Here is a 24,402-nt window from a genome sequence, read left to right as displayed (position 1 = left end):
GGGTTTGTCCGTCTCTATGTCCATGTCCCATAGGATTTTGTGGTTCTCGTTTTCGAGTGCTGTTGCGGGTTTATTATACTTGTACCATTTGTCTGTACGCTCAAAATGCAGTCGTTTGCAAAATTCCCAGTGCACCGACCTCCCTACTTGGTCATGCCTGTTATTGTATTCCTTTTGGGCCAGTTTGCTGCATTCACTTACTATATGGTTTATCGTTTCGTCTCTTTGTTCACAGAGTCTGCGTTTGCTGTTTTCTTGTGTTTTATCGATTCTTGCTTTGATATGGCTGGTTCTTATCGAGTTATCTTGTGCCGCAGTTATTAGAGATTCAGTTTCTCGGTTTATATTATATTTATTGTCCAGGTGTTTTCGTTATTCTCATCTTTTGTCATTCTTATGAATCTTCCGTGGAGTTGTTTCTCTTCCCACTTCTACTTTCCCGTTTTGTCATCTTTCCTTTCCACGTAGAGCCTGTCAATATCGTCTATTGGGTTTAGTGCATTATGCATAGTCATGAGTTTCCTGGTTTTCTGGTCGAGTTGTCTCAGTTCTTCTTTTGCCCACTCTATAAATGGTCCAGAGTATCTTAATAGTGTATTTATACCTTTTATAAGGTTTCTGCTATATAATTTCGTTTCCAGGATTTTTCTTGTTCTCCTGAGGTTTTCCTTTCCAATTTTTTCTTTCATTTCTGTTGCTCTGATGGTGTCCGTTTCCAGAATTCCCAAGTATTTATAGTCGTCTTGTTTCCCTAGTGCCCTCATTTCTGTTTGGTTGGGTAGTTCCATGCCTTCTGTCGTTTCCAGTTTTCCCTTTCTTATAACTAGTTGTGCGAATTTTCCATTCCAAATTCCATTTGGATATCTTGGCTGAAGATCCTGGTAGTGTTAATTAGTGGCTCTAGCTCCTTTTCGGTCCTTGCAAAAAGTTTCTAACCGTCCATGTACATCAGGTGGTGCATTTGTTTTTCTGTATTGGAGAACTTGTATCCGGCTTGGCACTTTCTCAGAATACTTTCCAAGGCATCATCATTATCATTATTATTAACATTATCATTATTATTATTATCATTATTATCATCATCATTATCATTATTACTATTATCATCGTCATTATTATTATTATGGTCATCATTATTATTACCATTAGTATTATTATTATTATCACCATTATTATCAGTATTGTTATTAATATTATAATTTATTATTATTATTATTATTGTTATTATTATGATCATCATTATTATTCTCATTACCATTATTATTATCATTATTATTATTGTTATTGTTCTAATTAATGTTATTATTATTAATATTATTATTATCATTATCATCATTATTATTATCATCATCATTGTTATTATCATTATTAGTATCATTATTATGTTATTATTATCATCACCATTATTATTATCATTATTATTATTCATAATCTTTGTTATTGTTATTCTAAGTAATATTTTTATTATCATTATTATTATTATTATCGTCATAATTATTATTATCATTATTGTTATTATTATCATTATTGCTGTTATTTTTATTCTAAGTAATATTATTATTATTATTATTATCATTATTATTGTTATTATTATGCTAAGTAATATTATTATTATCATTATTATGATAATGTGGATTGAAATTATGAAAAATCATTGTCGAACATAGTAACATATTCAATAATTATGAAAAAGGATAAAATGTGTGTTAATTGACCGGTGTGTTTGTAATGAAATAATCAGCCCAGGAAATATATCAAAGTTATTTAGTAAGGGGGAGCGATACAGTTTTAATAAAAAAAGTAGAATAATATGATTGTGCCTTCATTCATGCCCAGCAACAATGTATTACATATGAAAATGCTGCTGTGGAATTTCCACAGGTCCCGCTAGTTATTATTATTATTATTTTTATTATTATTATTATTATTATTATTATTATTACTATTATTATTATTATTATTATTATTTTTATTATTATTATTATTATTAATGTTAACGATCATTTTAGTTTTCTTCTTGCACTTATTATTATTTCAATACTTTGTAATCTAACACGCGAATAATGCTTCATCCCCACTTGTGGAAGTCTTAATTCCATCACAATTTCTAAACACCAATCTCCTACTCTCTAGATTCGAAACCTCTTGAAACTGTAACGACACTTCTACGATTTCCGAAACGTTCATCACGCGATACGAATGCTTGAATCGCCACATCAAGTGAATTGCAAATTGTTGTTTTTAACTCAGATCAGAAACTGTTTCTTAGCTCGGCTTTTACGAGTGGCTTCCTTTGTTTACTTTGTAATTAAACGCGGCTTGCTTTTCCCAACGATTTATGGTAAAGCACTGTCGACGTTTTTCGGTTCCGTTGGCGTCGTCGGCTGTCAACGAACGAAACGGACTTTATTAGAATTTATCGATTATACATTTTCAGTTTGAGACATTTTAAAGCTTTTCTCTCTTTCATACATTCATTTTGTTTGTTTGTTTTTTTCTTCTTTTTTTCGGTTACTTTCTGTGTTTTCGCTATTAATACAGGGTGGAACGATAAAGTTGTCGCCCTTAAGAAAACAACACTACAGCTTTATTTTTAAAGTTTTGTTTAAAAAAAAAACAATTCAAGTAGCTTGATTATGTAGTAGAGTTGACATCTGTTTAATGCAGCATCCTTCAGCCTCAATCACCGCCACAATACTGGTCCAGACATGGGAACATCCTTTTTCAACAAGCACTAGCGGGAGCTCAGCGAATATTCGGCGGATGGCTTCGATCAGGCTGGCTTTGGTGTTGTGGGAGGTCATGTTGGTGATGTTCTCGACGTATAACCGAAATGACTGAAAATATGCAATGTTTTTGTCTGCTTTATCAGAGTGTATTTTTGTCAAATGTTCCCAAAGTCTCAAAGGTTTCATGGCTTCGTTTGAAAACATTTTCTCACACAGCAGACAAATAAGTTGTTGTTGGCTGTGTGACGTACATGCAAATACAGATATTCAACACTATACTGCCTACAATTCTTTTTTGCTTGCTATTAGATTGCAATCCTCTATTCTGGGAAAAACATTTAATATATATATATATATATATAATTATAATTATATATATATATATATATATATATATATATATATATATATATATATATATATGGGGGGTATCAGCTAGAATCGCAACCAAACTCAAAGCTGGTGACGTTACCACGATATCAACGTGAAACGCTTATTAACTGATTAAAAGTTGAAAATTAAAAATAAACTAAGATAGATCTGCAAAATGTATAACGATTTTTTTTTTCAATTTTTACCGATTTTTAGGTCCCATAAAAACTGTTTTAACTGGCTAAAGACACATAAAAACGGACCGTCAAAAAGCCAATTATTTGAGGTCCTTAGCGCCGCTGTGCGACTTTTAGTTTCGGTGAAGATGGAGTTTGAAAATATGAAAGCAGACAGACAGACCAACAGACAGACATATAACTTTTTATATATTGTATTTATGAAACTACAATGCCTAAAATAAACAATAAGTATATATACGTGTCCGTGTGTATCCGTGTGTGTGTGTGTGTGTGTGTGTGTGTGTGTGTGTGTGTGTGATATATATATATATATATATAGATAGATAGATAGATAGATAGAGAAAGAGAAAGAGAGAGAGAGAGAGAAAGAGAGAGAGATGGGAAAAAGATGGTGAGAGATAGCGTTGACTGAATCACAGTTCATTTATATTTTTGTCAAGTTTAAACATGTGCCTGGACTGACATATTTAACAATATTATTTTTTAAAATGGTACACGAAATAATTGATGATCGGAAAACATGTGAACAACGCAAAAATAGACATTCACCTGTTTTGGAAGGAAGATGACTGGGGGATTCCATTGGAATAGAGTAAAACTCCGGAGAGTATTATGAAAACCATCGAGGAGATATCTTTATTTGGGGATATTTTTATTTAAGGCTGAGAACAAAATAAAATGAGACCGTGGGATTTCGTTATCTGACAAATATCTCGTTTCAAGAATAGATGCTCGCATGAATGTTAGAGTGGCAATATATATATATATATATATATATATATATATATATATATACATACATATATATATATATATATATATATATATATATATATATATATATATACAAAGCTACTTACGCCTGAAAGTATCCTGTACCTCTATGAGGCCACCATTCGCCCGTGTATTGAGTATTGTTGCCACATTTGGGCTGGTACATCTGTTATTAGTCTCTCACTCCTGGACAGTGTTTAAAAAAAGTCGACAACCTGATACGCCCTGAACTGTCATCTAAGCTTCAGCCTCTATCCCATCGACGAAACATTGCATCTCTCTGCCTGTTTTACAAGTATTTAAATGGTGAATGCTCTGACGAACTACAAGTAGTTGTACTCCCTCGACGTTAATACATCCGACAAACCGACAAGCAGCTAAATCCCACCCCTTTAAAAGGTGTTTCAAACCTACTTATTCTATATAAGGAAGCTACCATTTGAACGATTCATGCATGCGTATTTGTGAAACGATTAACAAACAGATAAAACTCCAACGACCCTCACGTACTATTTTTTTTTATTTTAGCCATTTAGCAGTTGTATTATATTTTTTTCTAAACAGTTCACTTCTTGTAAGCTAAAAAAAATACTCAAGTTGAGATCGAAACTAAAACCTAAAAACTTGAGTCAAGTACGATAATCTATTTATGCTTCGTTCACTGGGCACTCATGGGTGACCATGCATGCTTCACTTGTTTATCTACTATCTCTACGATCGTATTGGACGTGCAAGCAAAAGCTAAAAAAAGCAAAGGCGAAAAAGTGTTATATATATATATATATATATATATATATTAATTTTATTTATACAAACATTAATGGCTACATATGTGCATACATGTCTCTGTAATCACCCACGTTGAGGGATTACGTCTTCAGGCCAAGAATTACCTTCAAAAGCCTATATATGAAGGTAATTCTTGAAGGTAATTCTTGGCCTGAAGACGTAATCCCCCAACGTGGGTGATTACAGAAACATGTATGCACATATGTAGCCATTAATGTTTGTATAAATAAAATTAATATACCTGCTCTGTTCACTCATTGAGCACTATTTTGGTAGACACATGTTGTTTCATTGGATGTACTTCTAGGAAACTAAACTCTACTGGCTATATATATATATATATATATATATATATATATATATATATATATATATATATATATATATATAACTTCTTCAATTACTCACATAAAATTGATATACGAAAGTATAGATTTATGCGTAAAGTATTTATTTCAAAAGTGTTCAATACGTAGGTAGAGCTAGTTGGTAATTTATAAATTGCCTGACGAATCCTAGAGTGAATGAAACGTCGAATATTCAGTGGAGCTTAATCGCCATATATATATATATATATATATATATATATATATATATATATATATAGTAAAACTGGTAATTAGAAGAATTAGAAGAGAGTGCTCAATACTATTGCCGAGCAAATACGTGTTTTATTTTTTATTACCGTTAAATCTGCTTGTTACATATGTTTCCGAAGTTGGACCATGTTTACGATCCAACAGTCTCGTCAGACCTTACAGGGTTTTTTCTGTAAGGTCTGACGAAGCTGTTGGACCGTAAACATGGTCCAACATCCGAAACATATGTAACGAAACAGATAAAACGGTAATAAAAAATAAAACATAGAAGTACCCGTCGTTGACTGGGTTCAAAACAGCCTACAGAAAATGGACTATGATTGATGAACGTATGATAGGTTATGAAAAGGAGGGAGTTGCAAAGAGATAGGTTTTGATACTCATACATTTTACCCTAAGCAAAATATGATAAAAGTAAAGATAATTTTCGCGAAAATATATATTTTTTATATCAGCTTTGTTTCCATTCGTAGCCAAGAGTGACTAACAAAATAATGTTTCCTTACAAAGAGAAATGTTATATATATAATAATATAAATATACAAGAAATAAATATTACCATAGTCAATAAACGTTACTTTTATGGTAGAAAAGTTCATTGGTTTGTATTTTTAAGTTGTTTTGGAAAAAAACATTTTTTTAATTGACGAACCGGGTTAAACAAAATCAAAATGGCCGCGACTTTAAAATGGGTAGCCCCGTTTTCAATTTGAAGGAGGGGCACCTGAGCATTCTATGTTAACAATTTAAGAAAGTTTCGTCAACGTAAGGAATATTTATAAACATATTTTAATGTTTCCGTTATTTTGTGCTTGAGGAATATTCGATTATTGCATGTGTAGTTTATATAAAAATTCATTTAAGTAGTTATCGCCTCAAATTTCGTTTTAATTACAGTTCGCTGAAATTATTTCAAGTAAAGAAAATTAAAAACTATTTCAAAACAAAAAAAATTGATCTGAACGTTTATTTACTATGGTAACATTTATTTCTTGTATATTTTTTTTCGGGTAGTCGTTTGTTGACTTTTCTGCTAAACACTCTTATTAAATAATATCGACGAAATATCGAAAAACAAAGAAACACAAACAATTTTGAAAAATAATGAAGCTTTACTTACTTTAGTTAAATAATCCGAAACAGCAAAATGGGATATTAAAAAAGTAAACACGCAATTACTTTAGTTTTTCTAAAGCTAAGAATCAATATAAATATGAATAAGAAGAAAATCGCGCCCTTTTCAAGCAGAACAGCTTCGATTCCGTTTTACAGTATTGAACGGTGTAGTATTGCGCTGTCGGATTCAGGGTTGTACTATTGTAATGTAAAGAACACGCAGAAAGGGTTGTAATCAACTGAATTCCTTCTAGTACACTGACAAAGAAAAGCTTACACAGATATATTATATTTAATTTTTTTATTTCCATACTTTGTGAACCAGGCGCGAATACAGACACCACAATTTTATTATACTATCCCTATTTAAGTTAAAACATACTTATCAAAGTATTTTTATGTACATTTATATCAAAAACACTTGTAAACGTTTTTGTTTTTTAATTTTTTATTTCCATACTTTGTGGACCAGGCGCGAACGTAGACCCCACAATTTTAATGAATCACTGTTCTGGCAGACCAAACACTCCCATTTTTGTGTCTCTATACATCTTCTATCATTATATGTAATCAGTTTTTTTTAAATAGTCAACCATATAGGAGCTTATTCGTGACCTGATACACACGCACACACACAAACAGACGTTCAGCTTTATTATATATATATATATATATATATATATATATATATATATATATATATATATATATATATATATATATGCACGTGTGATCCAGTAATTATCGGTAAAGATATTTAAGTGTCTGTGCATAAGAGGTTCATATGTATGTACTATTTTTTCCGTTATCAGTAATGTCTTTTGTAGAAAGCGGAGACATTTTTATAGATTTCTAAAGTGTTTTTGTATGTAAGCAATATAATCATCCCGGAACTAAAGGATGTCAGATCTCAACAAAACAGATTAGACGAAATATTGCTAAGATAAATGTTATGATTTATTAGTCAGAAAAGGGAAAGCTAATGGTTTGTCTATGTGTTTATGATTAAGTTACGAACGGTGAACCCCCATATCCGTCAAAAGTTCAGAATTCCCCCTGAGGGCGCTAAGAGATCATAGTAAGAAGGGAAAAAATAGAAACTACTTCCTCTAAAGATGGTTTCGATTGTGATGGTTCTGCTCCTAGGATGAAATGTAGGATTTTCTTTTAACGACGAAATGTGTCTGAAATTTCTAATTTTAAGGTTACATAAGATAATGGTTAACAGTCTAGACATAAAAAAATTGTTGCAAACCTACTGTAGTTGGGTCCAGAGGGGAATTTCTGCTATCAAAATATTATATAGGATATATACATATATATATATATATATATATATATATATATATATATATATATATATATATATACGTTATACTTATTTTTTACATAAACATTTAGGTATCGCGACACATTCATGAGTAAAAGGCAGTTAACTTGTTATACCTATTTAAAACATCATTAGGCGATTTTGCTTTTAAAAAAGTCCAGTCTTTAATATAAATAAATAAAATCCTGGACATTTGTAAAAGCAATATCGCCTGATGATATTTTTATTACATATAACTAGTTGACAGAAATGTACTCCTGAATGTGTAGCGACATCTATATTCTTATGTCAAAATAGATACAAAGAATAACTTGCTCTACCTTGCTGTTGAGAACTTTTGTATAAAGCTATTTAAATTCATTGGATGTTTTACCTCTTAATTGTATTAACCTGAATATTTATATATATATATATATATGTATATATGTGTGTATGTGTGTGTGTGTGGTGTGGTGTGTGTGTGTGTGTGTGTGTATGTGTGTGTGTGTGTGTGTGTGTGTGTGTGTGTGTGAATGCATTTTTTATTAGTGGATATGAAATATATATGTCTGTGACTGATAAATATTCTTGAAGTAATTATTAACATATATATCCACACAACCACACGCACACACACAGACACAGACACAGACACACACGCACACACACACACACACACACACACATATATATATATATATATATATATATATATATATATATATTTATGTATATTACGTTGTCAAGATAGCGTAAGGTTCATTTACTATTCAAATGAAAGCGTTGCTCCCGTCGACTATATTTTCCTCCAGACTGATTAAAAGACATGGAAATGGAAGTTGTCAAAGAATATATTTTTTGAGGAATTAGATTTAGTTCAGAATGAAATTCTGCTTGAAGTTCATCATTATTTCATAACAGCTCTGCCAGACAGAAAATTAAAAAGTTAAAAATATATAAAAGAAAAAAATGATCTGATTTCATCCTTGCAATTTGTGAGTTTTAGCGAATAAAATTCTATTAAAAACGAACACCCGACAAATACCATTGGAAACAAATAAACAAATCAATCACTTGTTAGACTTGAGCTTCACCCACCAACGAGTTCAAACGAAAGCACGACTGAACATAGCCCGCACAGTGAACGAGTCATAAAAAATGACTAAGTTCAGCATTTGCCCCCCCCCTCCATTTAGACCCCAAAGTTCCCAGGACACGTAAAATCCTAGTGGAAATGAACAAACGGTAAAACTTGCAAAAGATGGACTCAGCCGTTTCGGATCCTACGAATAAGGATCTTTCTCTCTCTCTCTCTCTCTCTCTCTCTCTTTCTCTCTCTCTCTTTCTCTCTCTCTCTCTTTCTCTGTCTATCACCCCCCCCACAAAAACACACACACAAATTGACTTTTAAATAATAGTCGAGATTGAGATTTTCATTGTGAGTTTATCTACAATCTGCATGTATTTATAAACGTTATTCTTATCAGCGAAAAATAATAGGTATTTAACATGGCGGATGGTTCATTGCTGTCATACTTCTTCCATAATATATAAGGTTTTACTTCTGTTAATGGGCATATTTCTATAAAGCTCAGCCGTTTCGGAACCTATGGGGAAGGAACTCACATAAACTAAAAGTGATTATGTATATATATATATATATATATATAAATACATATATATGTATATATAAATACATATATATGTATATATATATATAAATACATATATATATATGTATATATACATATATACACATATCTATATACATACATATATACATACATATATATGTATATATATATGTATATGTGTATATATATGTATATATATATGCATAAATATATATATACATATATACACATACATATATATATACATATATATACATACACCTATATATACATATATGGTGATTGTCACTTCTTGACAGAAGAAGACAATCTTTCTCTTGCTTCATTGTTGATTACTCATTCATTTTCATGTATTTTTGAAATATCTTTTTTTTTCTTTTTTTTTTAATTATATACACATATATACACTTATATACACATACATATATACATGTGAAGATGTGATCAAGATGCATCAATTCCCATGTTCTGTGGGAACGCAGGTGGCTCTTCAGACAAACCCTGCTCTTACACAGTCTGTTGCAAAGGTCACACTTAAGCTGAGATTGAGGGATGCTAACTGGTGCTGCTCTACTGTGGACGCTCATATAACGCTTCAGGCTTCCACTCGATTTACAGACCACAGAGCAAACAGAACATATGTGCCCTGCAATTTTTTCCCCATCAAAGAAAGATTGATCTCCATGTGAACGCTTGTGGCTAGCTAGACACAGCTCCGGATAAAGTCATTTTACCGCATAAATCACAGGTGTGGTTTTGCATGAAATCCTCCGACAACCTGATATATCTGACAGATTTTTCTTCCGGATACAACGCTTCATTTTTGCATGCTCATATTTTTTCTTCTCAAAACTATCACAGCCATGATAGACCAAGAAACGCCACTTACGATCATGGGAAGCACTTTCCCCACTGAACACGTCAATACCAAGAACTTTAAGATTATCTTTGATGTTATCCTTAAAGTGTTTCCTCAGTTTATGCTGTGGACGCTTTCCTTGTGTAATTTCACCATAGAACAGACGCTTTGGCAATCTATCGTCGTCCATCCTTGTCAGATGTCCAGCCCACCTCATCTGGTTGCGTATAATCAACGTCTCGATACAAGGTACGTCAGCCCACATGAGAACATCCATATCAGATATAAAAGTGCTCCACCTGATGCCCCGAATGTGTCTCAGGAATTTCTGGTGCACTCTCTCCATGACTTTTATGTGTCTACCATAAGTTGTCCAGGCCTCAGAAGCGTAAAGCAGGGATTGTAAAATACAAGATTTATAGACACTGATCTTTGCATGAATAGTTATACCCCTGTCAGACCATACTCGCTTCTCTAAGCCACCAAAAGCCTTAGTGGCACGCTGTATCCTATAGTTGACCTCAGCATCCAGGGTTCCATCTCTGGCGAGAGTACTACCCAAATACACAAATGTGTCGACCACGGCAAATCTCTGGTTGTTGACAAAAATATTTGGTTCCACATACAAACTACCGGGTGGAGGTGTGACCATGACCTTAGTCTTCTTAAGCTCAAAAGAAGCACAGGCCCCCTAAAACAGATCCATGATACCCTGCATATCCCTCTCACCATGGGCCACGAGATTGGCGTCATTCGCATAGAGCAATTTACGAACCAGGACTGTTGGAGGGGGCTCTCGACCTCCATGAGAGGCAGACAACATCTTATGGTGCAACTCATTTTTAGCACTTAAAAGTTGAGTAATTTCAGGACCATTATCATCAAACCAATCCTGATATTTAGATTTGCGAAATCCAAGAACATTTATTTTATAGATTGTATTTTTAAAATGCGCACACGACCCATCAAAATCAGCAGAATTAACTACAGATCGAAGCTTTTCACGTACACTTGGATCATCCTGCCTGGACACATCAACCCACCTGGGAATCCCAACACCACCCAACCTACACTTCCTCCTTATACAGATTTTCAACTTTCCGCGTACCAAAAAGTGATCTGTGCCGCATTCAGCTCCCCACATAACACGCACACTACAGACGTCCCGCAAATCCGCCTTCCTGTAAATAATGTAAGCAATCAAGTGACTTTGTTTTGAACGAGAATGGGTCCAGGTAAACCTATGGACCTCTTTGTGGCTGAAGAAAGTGTTACAGATAGCAAGGTCAAACTGAGTGCATAGATGGAGAAGATGCAGACCATTACTATTGACTTTACCTACACCAAACCGGCCGAGTGAGTCCCAGGTGTGATGATCATTCCCAACCCTTGCATTTAGATCACCCATGAGTAAGATCTTCTCAGATAAAGGGGTAGAGGAATTGGTACGACTGAGATCTCGGTAAAACGCCGTGACGGTGTCTTCATCATGACCCATGGTAAGGGTATACACAGATAAAATCGTCATATACCTACTGTGTGCAAGAGGGAAGCGCATCATCATAATTCTGTCACTTACACAGATTGGCTGTTCAATCCTCTTCACCAAATCAGAACGCACTGCAAAGCCAATTCCATCTTCTCGTCTCAGCCCCGATGGTTTTCCTTTCCAAAAAAGGTGTATCCCGAGCCCACAATCACAATCAGACAATGCCACAATGTCTATGCTGTACGTAGCGAGCTCTCTTGCAACAATAGCTGTCCTACGCTCAGATCTTTCACTATCCAGGACATCAAGCAAAGTTCTCACATTCCACTTAGCAACAGTTAGGTTATTTCTCTCCTGATAAAATTTTGATTTTCCTTGTTTATTATTTTTCTTCAACTTTATCTTGTTTCTCCTGCAAATATAGAGCAGCTGCCGACCGCAGGAAGCCGACCAGCTAATAAAAGGGTAGACAATTTATAGGTCACCTTTTCTAGACCCTTCCCAAATTCATGGGTGAGCAGTGTATCCCTAGAAAAGGCTGCTCAGCCGCCAAATCATCCACCGAAGTTGCTTCCACCCTGTAAGCGATTTAATCGACAATGTTAGATAAATCACTGGCCGGCTATGTATCTTTATAAGTGTGTTAAAAACGGATTCAATACTTCCCTTCTGACATCATGATGCTCGTCTTCAAGTAAATTACAACGAAACACTGTCGATCTATCAGATTGTGTCCCTTCCCTTCATCGACTGCAAGCCTTACATAGTGATGTTCATCATTCAACTGAGAATCGATTTAATCCTTAGACTCGAATTGCTTTTAGCCTTGATAAGTGATATGCACTTCCAGCCCGCTAAGCCTGTGCATGTCACCACTCACCTATCATTATAGGACTTTTACTTTTTTTCTTCGAAAGATATATGCACATAAAGATCACGACACAACATGCTTGTGCTACACATATTGTACCCTCTCGCACCCTACCACTGGTTGCACAGTGACAAACTGAAATAGTGAGATCACTGAGCAGTGGCATAATGTGCATGTTTTATTATCACGGAGGTGTAACCTCTCCGGCAGCTGGACATATACACACACATACACATAAGCAAGCGAACATGCATATGTATATATATATATATATATATATATATATATATATATATATACATATACATATATTTTATATATATATATATATATATATACATATACATATATTTTATATATATATATATATATATATATATATATATATATATATATATATATATATATATATATACATATTCCTAGTTCTCACAATATAGTAACCCTCCAGAACTTGAGAGGAAGGCTAACAGGTACTACACCTTGCCAAATGTTGACCTGAAACTATGCAAGGCAGAGGCGATCATCTCTCTGAGGTAGTAGGTATACCCGCATAGCCAATATATATATATATATATATATATATATATATATATATATATATATATATATATATATATAAATGTTGTTTTGTTTTGGTTTTAGCGATATGTTTTGAATGAATTCAATAATTTACGGAAGTGCATTTTTACTTAAATGCGAGCTTGGAATAATTTTCCCTTTTAACGCATTTTGTACCCCCACATGGGGAGCGGTATATATATTATTTTATTTTAAGTGAATAATTACATTTTAAAAATAATATATATATATATATATATATATATATATATACACATATATGCATATGTACACATATATATACATATGTATATATGCATATATATACATATATATGCGTATATATATACATATATACACATATATACATACATACATATATATATACATATATACACATATATACATACATACACACAGACACACACACACACACACACACACACACACACACACATATATATATATATATATATATATATATAGTCTAAAAAAGCTTTGAGTAAAACAAGTGGAGCATGCATGGTCCCCCGTGAGTGCACAGTGGGCGAATCATAAAAAAAGACTAAGTTCAGCATTTGCCTCCTCCACTTAGCCCCCCCCCCCACAAATCCCCAGGGACGTCAAATCCTGATAAAAATGAACAAACGGTGCAGTTTTAGGCCTTAACATATGTAAGTTCTGCATCATGCAAAGAAAAAAGAAATGACTAAGTCTATCATTTGCCCCCCCATTTACCCCCCCTCAAAAATCCCTAAGGCATTAACATATTTGCAAAAAAAAAAAGAAATTACTAAGTCCATCATTTGCCCCCCCCCATTTACCCCCCCCTCAAAAATCCCTAAGGCATTAACATATTTGCAAAAAAAAAAAGAAATGACTAAGTCCATCATTTGCCCCCCCCATTTACCCCCCCTCAAAAATCCCTAAGGCATTAACATATTTGCAAAAAAAAAAAGAAATGACTAAGTTCATCATTTGCCCCCCCCCATTTACCCCCCCTCAAAAATCCCTAAGGCATTAACATATTTAAATTTGAGTTCAGCACCATGTAAAACTGCTAAATAGATACACACATAAAATTTTGGACAAATAAATTAGTCCCCAAAACGGAGTGTTTTTATTAGCCCTAAAAGAGCCACCGGGGCACATCCAAGAGTTTTCGCGAAGTATAGACCAACAAAATTATGTAGAAATCAGTAAGTCACAGATTTTTAGAAATTTTATACAAATTCAAGGCATTATTTTTTTTTTGTAATAAGTACAAAAGCGTAAGTATTAACCATTTTAACCCGAAAGGCACCTCTAGGGGCCAACCCGAGTTTACTCGGAAAATCCGTTCTGTTACATTTTACTCATATCATGTTTAATGTTTGTGCAAAATTTCAAAAGATTCTATGACGTAGTAATTGATTATAGTTCGGATAGACGAACGGACGAACGGACGAACGGACAAGGATGAATTTATAGGTCCATTTTTTTTATCGGGGGACCAACAAATGAAATATCATGTCTGTGATCATAGCGTAGTATCTGTTAACTGTGGCAAGCGGGAGCAATGGTCAAAACATTATTATTATTGTTATTGTAGTCTTATTAATTGATTTGAGCGACGGATGGTCGCTAGATCAGTTATTATGATTAGAAGAATAAACAATTAAAGTGCGAAAGAAATGATTGACGTGTGAATCGCAAAAAGAATGTGAAAATAGAAAATATATGTAAACATTATTTTGGGGTTTTGAATAAACAAATAACTAGGTGGATTAGATTGGTATGAGACACGTAATTAGGTGACGTAAGAGAACACGTGATGTAGTTAGTTTTGGAGAGATACAGAGAGTTGAGGATTGAACACCAGAGCGGACAGACGTCTAGACAAGGATGGACAGACAGCTAGGAGCGGGATGTATGAACAGGAAATGGAGAAACTGCAGATCCTGTGAAAACCAACTGAGACAACCGTAATAAATGTATATTACAAAAATATAAAGAGTTGTTTTAATGGTTTCACAAATAAGAACAGTTGTCTCAAATTATATGATGCTGATCGCTTCATAGTTCGTCACGGAGCAGCGGTAAGATACAGAAGAACTCTTCAAGAGAAAATGGTATGAAGCATATATTATTCTTCTTACATATGGACTGTAAAAATATCCCATGTGATAAGTCTGATACAATATGATTCAGTTTTCACGTCAATATCATGTCCCCTAGCTAAACAACATACATACGATTTATACGTTTATTATCTGTATGTTAAAAGAACAATATCTTACATCCACTAGATAACACATGACACGTTTAATATATCATCTCCTTTAATATAAACCAATATACAACAATATACGGACAAATGAAGTGCCATTTTTGCGAGACGCCTTCAAAGTTTCCAGACTTTTGTTTACAGGCATTTAAAATTGTCGTGAACTCTTTAAAATTCAGCATTTTATTTTTATGCATCTTATTAGATGACTGACCAATGTTCATGGTTTCAATCGTCACAGCTGGTGAATTTCAAAAATGCAATGTTGACGTAGGGACACTATAAGAGAAGGATATGCAATATAATTCTGTTTTACACTTGGGAAAATGCAACAGAAATGTGCTTCAGACTGCTTTTGGATTATCTTCTATGAATCGGGCATCAGTTTTTGAGTGACCTAACAGATTCAAGGAAATCAAGATGTCTGTGAGAAATGAGAGGTATAGGGGGAGTAAGGAAGTCAAAACACTAGAGTAAGCTGGCTAAATAAAGGACTGTTGTAAGTCTATGGAGACAATAAGTGCACTATTTGATGCCAGTATGGGACTGTATACAAAACTATTCGGGAGGATGCGGAAGAATTGGACCAAGATAAAAATCAAGATAGTTCCTCACCCTCCCTATAGTCGAGACCTTGGTCCCTGTGACTTTTGGCTATTCCCTAAACACTGGGGAAAACCTTAGAGGCTGTCGTTATGAGACAATTGAGGAGATGAAAGAGGCTGTGACGAGGGTCATTGACACGCTCACACAAGAGGACTTCCATGGGGCCTTCCAGAATTGTTGGAACGGTACAAGTGTATTGCAGCCGGAGGAGATTACTTCGAATGGGAATAGAGTTTTATGTGTGTACCATTGATAAAAGTGGCCGTACGAAAAAAAAGTTAATGAAGGCACCTCTTACTATGCGCGCTTTGCTCCGGCTATTATATTTCAAACTTAAACATGACAGACGCGCACACGCATCGATTATCGGTCACGTGTCCTCATATCATCGAATTGTGAGTAAGCATGACATTGTGTCATCCAGAATACGGTCACTTACTTGACCTCTGACATGTACTTGATAGCCGTAAAAAAATATTATGTATTAATCTGGGGATGAAGAAAAGCGCTGGCGTTTCTTTTGAAACTCATTAACTGTTGCATCGGTACAACAAGTGCATTGTAGCCGGAGGAGATTACTTTGAATAGGACTAGAGTTTCACGTGTGCATTATCAATAAAATTGTCCATACAAAAAAGTCTGGAAACTTATTAAAGGGGCTTCATATATATATATATATATATATATATATATATATATATATATATATATATATATATGATTAGTTTTTTTTGGAAAAAGAATTCCAGCAGAGTGCTCAATTAAAAGGAAAATCCAAAATCTAAGAGCGTATTTATAGTTTGTGTACAGAAAGTTGTTAGTTTAGACAGATCATTGGTACCGTCGGTTTCAATATCCAAGGAACCAAAAAAGATAGATAACGCAGGCTGCTCTTGCAAGTGAAAAAATAGCTGTCAATTGGAGGGTAATTGTAAAGCTGAATCCCCTGTTTATGAGCCCACAATAACAGACCAATCCACAAATCTACCGGAGATATATATAGGTATGACAAAAGGCCAATTTAAACAAAGATATTACGCGCATATGAGCTCCTTTAGAGCTAAAACAAGGATGAATATAGCATTAGCTGCCCGCGTGTGGGAGCTTAAAGAAAAAAAAACACACCCTTTTCCATAAAATGGAGAAAAATAGAACACAAACCAGCATACGTCCCGGAATTAAGTCAATGCTCACTCTGTAACGCAGAAAAATACTACATCCTCCGGGCAATTCATGACCCAAAAATAAAATGTTGAAATGTGAGGAGTGAAGCTTTGAAAAATTGCATACACAGAAGGAAGGGGCTCCTAATAAATTGGATCAATGACAAGAACAACACTTAGATGTTCATAATATATATATATATATATATATATATATATATATATATATATATATATATATATATATATGTATATATATATATGTAATAGGAAAAAATAATTTTAAGATTTTAAATTAATGTATTTTATAAAAAATTTTTTAAAATTATACTTTATAAATGTAATTTACAATCTATTTCGAATTTAAAACTATAGAAAAAATGTAATTATGTTATTATACTAGGGAAATCACTTAGGATAGAGAAATATTCACTTCCCCAAACCTTGAAAGATTTGGTATTCTAAAAAATATTTTTTAAACGTATTTCGAAATTTTTAAACGTGATTTGATATAATTAAAAATATTTTTTTAAACTTCAAACGTATTCTTTGAAATTTTTAAACGTAATTCGATATAATTAAACGAATTTTTAAGTTTTTAACTGATACCAATATATATTTTAAGGTTTTTTATACGTAAGAAAAGAGATTTTTAAATTAATTTGGGTTCAAATTAAAATCGATTTATATAAGGAAAATTGTTTTCGAAATTAGATCTTAAATTTAAATAATTCAAAGTTTAAAATTAGGTATTACATCATCCGATAAAAAAGGGGGATTTAACAAAACGAGATTTAAACGTGAACTCGCGAGGTATATATACTTCACACTTCCTGTTATAAAACAGACGAATATTGGCTGAAGAGAGCTTGATAAGGATACCTTAAACGGGCCTTATTATCGGGCTTGAAACAACTTTCTGTACACAATATATATATATATATATATATATATATATATATATATATATATATATATATATATATCAGATAAGTAATGTTGAATAGCACAGTGGTCTTGCTTAATGAGCTTTCTTTGTAATTTTTCAATTTTTCGAATTGTCGTTCTTATTCCTGAGTTAAATTTTTGCAATTGTCTGAATGAAAACATTCTGCCTTAATACACACTATATATATATATATGTATATATATATATATATATATATATATATATATATATATATATATATATATATATATATATATATTCCAGCTCAAGATGGAGCATAGGATAAGTAAATAAAGTGGAATAAATTTTGAAATACAAAATATCTGAAAAGTATAAAGCAAAGAAAAGACGTCGAATTTCTAAGTGACAAAACCGTAAAAAAAATATATATATAAGATGGCGGACGTGGGATTGGAAAGATAAGAAACGTTGTATATTAGAGCTAAGAATTATGGCGCCAATTTAAACCGCGGCCATTTTCCAGTAACAAATATATAAAACATTTATTTTCTTTTAACAAATACGGGCAGATAAAAGTATTAAAGCCAAACACGATGCACGGTTATTTGCCTGGGTTTTATTTACCGTTCTTGTGTGCCGATTTGTACAGCTTGGCGACGCAAAGTCCACATTTCGCATTACTTGTTGGTACTGTACAAAATAAATGACGGCGCGGCCTTTTTTTTTTTACTCGGAAGAGATTAAGATAAGAATCGTAGTGATCAATTTTGTGTTCTCTTACAAGAGTCTTTTTATCAGTAATATTTCACCCTTAATTGAAATTGCCTAAGGGAACTATTATAAAGTAGTGTAAGTTGAGAGGAGGTATCCTCATTTTCAAACAGCACCTGCCGCTTACTAGCTGGTTGGCATATGTAATCGTTTGTTTATATACATGGCCGTTATTACGTTCCTGACTCTTACATAGAAGGGCTGATCGGTCCAAAGCTAGCGTATGCCATATCAGTATAATCACCGCAATATATGCGTGACGTTTGGAGTCAAGTCTAACATAAACAAATTCCTGATGAACCGCCCTCTTAAGTAAGACACTTTATCCAATCTCCAATACTAACGATTACTACGATACTATCCCATTGATTACTGTACACGCAATAACTCTTATCCCTGAGTGGCTTCCAAGCCTTGATAAGTAGTGATTTTCTTGTAAAAAACAAAAAAAAAAAAAAAAAAAACTCTGAACAATAGAAACGGTGCAGACGAGGGCTCCGAAATTGCTCCCAGATCAATCAGATATGTCCTCTTTGGAGCGACCTTTGTTCTATCAAATGTGCGGGGATGCCGACTAAGTCTTCAAACACGTGCTTGGGGCATACACTGTAGACTGTCTTATAGTACTTCTTTTGAAACAAGATTGTAGGTCTCTTGGGCATTCCTTGTGTGCTCGTGCAGTGAACGTGCGAAACCACCTGGTTGGAAAAGTGGTATCTGCAGCGTCACTCAATATCTTTAAAGCAAGACTTGACAAACATTAGAGGAATCGTCCGCTTCGTTTTGCCTACAAATCTAGTGATGATGTGTATTGATAGACTGTAATATAGGATATATAGGGCTGTCTTCCTTGTCAACGTACTGTAAACCTCTATTCATGATTTGATTTGGCTGTTTTGTTTTGCGGCATATTAATCCTTTTCGGATTATTTAATGCCGAATCCAGTAGTTTCGAAAAAAATATGATTCAAGCATTTTATATCTTAAAGTAGTTATCGATTTTTTGTTATTGTTCATTACGAGAGAACAGCATATCTATATTTTCTATTTTTTTGATTGATTTTTTTTTGTCTCGTTTTCCCTGTTTTTTTTTTGTTTTTTTTAGACGCCATTTTTTTTATAGTTATTACTAGCATGCTCACCCAGTAATTCTCGGGAGCATAAAAACTAAAATATTTTTGTGACCTTCATTAGATATACTTCATGTATGACGTAAGAAAAACAAAACACAAAAAACAACAAAAAAAACACACAAAAAAGCTAAATCATTCAGAGCGATACTGAAAGCCTGAAATAAAATTAAATATATCTCCAAAGCACTGACTAAAACTATGTTTCTCTCACCCTTCCTTTCTCTGTAGAACAAGGCCGATAGCCATTAGTCGCGTGCTCTCGTGTAATAAATAAACGCGTGAATGTATGCTTGACATGAAATTCTTGAAGATAAACTAAAATGACCGAAAAATGAGCTGAAATGACTTAAATAAATAAAAAATAAATGACTTAGAATGCCTTTAATGAACTTAAGGATTAATTGAATGGCCTTTAGAATGACTTTAATGGCTTTGAGACTGACTACTTGTAAAGTGGGTGATCATTTTACATTAAATTAATACAGAAAAATGATCCCCACTTTATATCACAAAGTTACAAACATAAGTACAGCATGTAGTAAGAACAGATACTACACATTGATCTTGGCCAAAAGGCAAAAAAGGGTGTTTATTTGCACCCCCACCGAGTAAATAAGGCACAAGGCCGATTTTTAAAGTGAGGAGTGAAAGGGGGAATGGGGACCAACTCCCCGGGGAGTAGGAGAGCTGGATAGTGACAATCGGTATGAAGGGTTGCCCCTACATTGACCAAGGTCTTATATGTGGGGTGGACCCCACATATGGTCTTTGCTTGCACTATCTACCAGAACAGATACTACACTTTGATCTTGGCTAAAAGGTCAAGAAAAGTGTGTTTATTGCTCCCCCACCGAGCAAATTAGACACACGGCCGATTTTTAATGTGAGGAGTGAAGGAGGAATGGGGACCAACACCCCGGGGAGTAGAGGAGCTGGATAGTGACAATTGGTATGAAGGGTTGCCCCTACATTGACCAAGTTCGTATATGTGGGGTTGATATTTATTTGCTCCCCCACCGAGCAAATTAGGCACAAGTCCGATTTTTAATGTGAGGAGTGAAGGGGAAAGGGGGACCAACTCTCCGGGGAGTAGGGGAGCTGGATAGTGACAATAAGTGTGAAGGGTTGCCCCTGCATTGCCCAAGGTCTTATGTGTTGGATTGCCCCCACATATGGTTTTCCTTGCAGACAGTGGCAATTGGTATGACGGGTTGCCCCTTCATACCAATTGCCCCTTCATACCAAGGGTTGCCCCTTCATACCAAGGTCTTATCTGTGGGGTCGCCCCCACATAAGGACTTTGCTTGCAGTATCTGCCGGAACAGATGGTATTTATTTGCTCCCCCACCGAGCAAATTAGGCACAAGGCCGATTTTTAATGTGAGGAGTGAAGGGGAAATGGGGACCAACTCCCCGGGTAGGAGGGGAACTGGATAGTGACAATTGGTATGAAGGGTTGCGCCTACATTGACCAAGGTCTTATATGTGGGGTTGCCCCCACATATGGTCTTTGCTTGCAGTATCTGCCGGAACAGATGGTATTTATTTGCTCCCCCACCGAGCAAATTAGGCACAAGGCCGATTTTTAATGTAAGGAGTGAAGGGAGGGGGAAGGGAAAAAGGGGACCAGCTCCCGAGAGGTGGGAAATGGGAGCTAGTTCAAGGTCAGGCATGTGGGGTTGCCCCCACATCTGGTCTTTTCTAGTCATAGCTGGTCTTTGCTAGTCATAGCTTGCAGCATCTGTTGGAACAGATGGTATTTATTTGCTCCCTCACCGAGCAAATTAGGCACAAGGCCAATTTTTAATGTGAGGAGTGAAGGGAGGGGGAAGGGAAAAAGGGGACCAGCTCCCGAGAGGTGGGAAATGGGAGCTGGTTAAAGGTCAGGTATGTGGGGTTGCCCCCACATCTGGTCTTTGCTAGTCATAGCTAGTCATAGCTTGCAGTATCTGTCGGAACAGATGCTACACTTTGATCTTGGCCTATTGGCCAAGAGAAGCTCTATAAGCCAAGAAAAGTTAAAAAGCTAAGAACAGCATCTATTAACAACAGATTTTTTATCTTAACCAAAAAGGCTAAGCATAAAAGTGTTACGGACAGACCGACCGACAGACCGACCGACGGACCGACAGAGTGACTTATAGAGTCGCTTGCACGCGACTAAAAATCGCAATAGTTAAGAATTTCTGACGCCTGGGCAATGCTGCATTTACACACACCTACTCTACCTAGGATATTGAGCACTTCTAATGACTATTTACCACTTATCAGATATTATACTTCATCATTACTATTATGATTCCCGACAATGCCTAGTAGATTTCGTTGTATAGAATACTATATTAAAACAGTGATGTTGTTCCTGGGTAACGCGCATATACTTGCACTACTACACCGACAGTTTTAAATGCATGCCTTTCGAACTAAGTCATCTTTATGATTAAACTTTTAAAGAATGTCAATGTGACCCTTTAATCTATACCGTGTAAGTTGATTATTCTTCTCTTTGCATCCATGACGAGGGAGACGTGCTACTTATATTATTCTTTTATATTTTTACTAGCGGGGGTTACCGGACATTGCCCGGGTGCTTGTAGGTGTGTGCGTTGGGGGGGGGTTAAAGAAGAACAAAAAATAAACTTAACCCTGTTTAAATATAAAAAAAACGATAAAAAAAAAACAGTGATTATAAAAATGGAAAAAATAAGGGGGAGCTTGGTGGGCTCGAACCCGGAGCCTTGAGGCCCACAGGCTGAGCATGAACACCTGGACTACAGCGACAGTCAATGTCAGAGCGATTAAAAAGTTAATGTCAAACATCACGCTATTCCGCAGTTTTTAATGAGGTCAAAGCGTTTTAGTGTGGGATAGTTGACGGTGACGTTTACATCCGGTTCGAATCCAGTTTCGCTGTTTTTATACTGAAAAGTGAAAGAAACATGCGGCGATCCGAATATGTGGAATATTTATCTTTTGAAAGTCGGGCAAATTAAATAGACAGGCGAACCCCGTTGTTAATTCGTATATATTATGATTTAGATGTGATATAAAAAGTTGGAAAAAAGCCTTTCTGGGACATACACGAAAACGCGCGCACACACACACACACACACACACACACACACACACACACACACACACACACACACACACAAACAAACATTTCGCTTATATATATATATATATACATATATATATATATATATGTGTGTGTGTGTGTGTGTTTGTGTGTGTGTGTATGTGTGTTGGGGTGGAGAGGGTTCCCGTAAGCCGTGGTGAAGGACACCTTTCTAGGAGAAACAAATCTCTGATTTAAAAAAAAAAAAACATAAAGCGGGAGACCAGTACCCGCATTAAGCTGGTCTGCAGTTTAACTTTTTGCTTGCTATCTTGCTCTTGAAAAATCTCAATATTTTGAACCGAGAGAGAGTCTTAGCTGTCATACAAAGCTAAGACTCTGTAACATCATCTGTGTATAGATACTACCTCAGGCATTTGTCTATTGAAATGATCATGTGGCGATGGAAGTCATTTTTGAGCTCATGGACTTTAAGTGTCTGAGGGAGTGGCACTCGTCTGACAAGACGTTGCAATCATCATATATATATATATATATATATATATATATATATATATATAGAGAGAGAGAGAGAGAGAGAGAGATTGTGTAAAGAATCGAATCATAACCTCCCCTCTTTAAAGTCTATGACTGTGCACAGCGTGGTGCTTTTTTTGTTAATAAAACGAAATTTGAATATTCAAGTGTTGAATTCCAACTATTCTGTGCTTCTTGGCCTTCGGGCCGGGACCGACAGATGCTGCAAGCTCTGACTAGCTATGACTAGCAAAGACCAGATGTGGGGGCAACCTCACATGCCTGACCATTAACCAGCTCCCATTTCCCACCTCTCGGGAGCTGGTCCCCTTTTTCCCTTCCCCCTCCCTTCACTCCTCACATTAAAAATCGGCCTTGTGCCTAATTTGCTCGGTGGGGGAGCAAATAAATACCATCTGTTCCGGCAGATGCTGCACTTAAGATAATTTGTACCAGTCAATGGAGGGGAAACCCTCTATACTGGGACAATTATTATTTTTGGTAACCAGAGTGCCCCCTTTTTGGGGAGCTGGTTTTTACCTCACATTAAAAACGGCCTTGTGCCTAATTTGCTCAGTGGGGGAGCAAATAAATACAATCTGTTCCGGCAGATGCTGCAAGCTATGACTAGCAAAGACCAGATGTGGGGGCAACCC

General features: G+C 35.0%; 1 pseudogene; it reads right to left on the bottom strand.

Annotated features, from left to right (window-relative positions):
- Nucleotides 1-20,586: 20,586 nt before the first annotated feature.
- On the bottom strand, nucleotides 20,587-20,739 carry LOC145265864 (U2 spliceosomal RNA; annotated as a pseudogene).
- Between the last annotated feature and the right edge of the window lie 3,663 nt (nucleotides 20,740-24,402).

The sequence above is a fragment of the Euprymna scolopes genome, chromosome 40, assembly GCF_053919585.1.
Source record: "Euprymna scolopes isolate OS-2025 chromosome 40, ASM5391958v1, whole genome shotgun sequence".
NCBI lineage: Eukaryota > Metazoa > Mollusca > Cephalopoda > Sepiida > Sepiolidae > Euprymna > Euprymna scolopes.
Note: the sequence above shows the minus strand (reverse complement) of the source record. Positions and strands in the feature narration are given on the sequence as shown.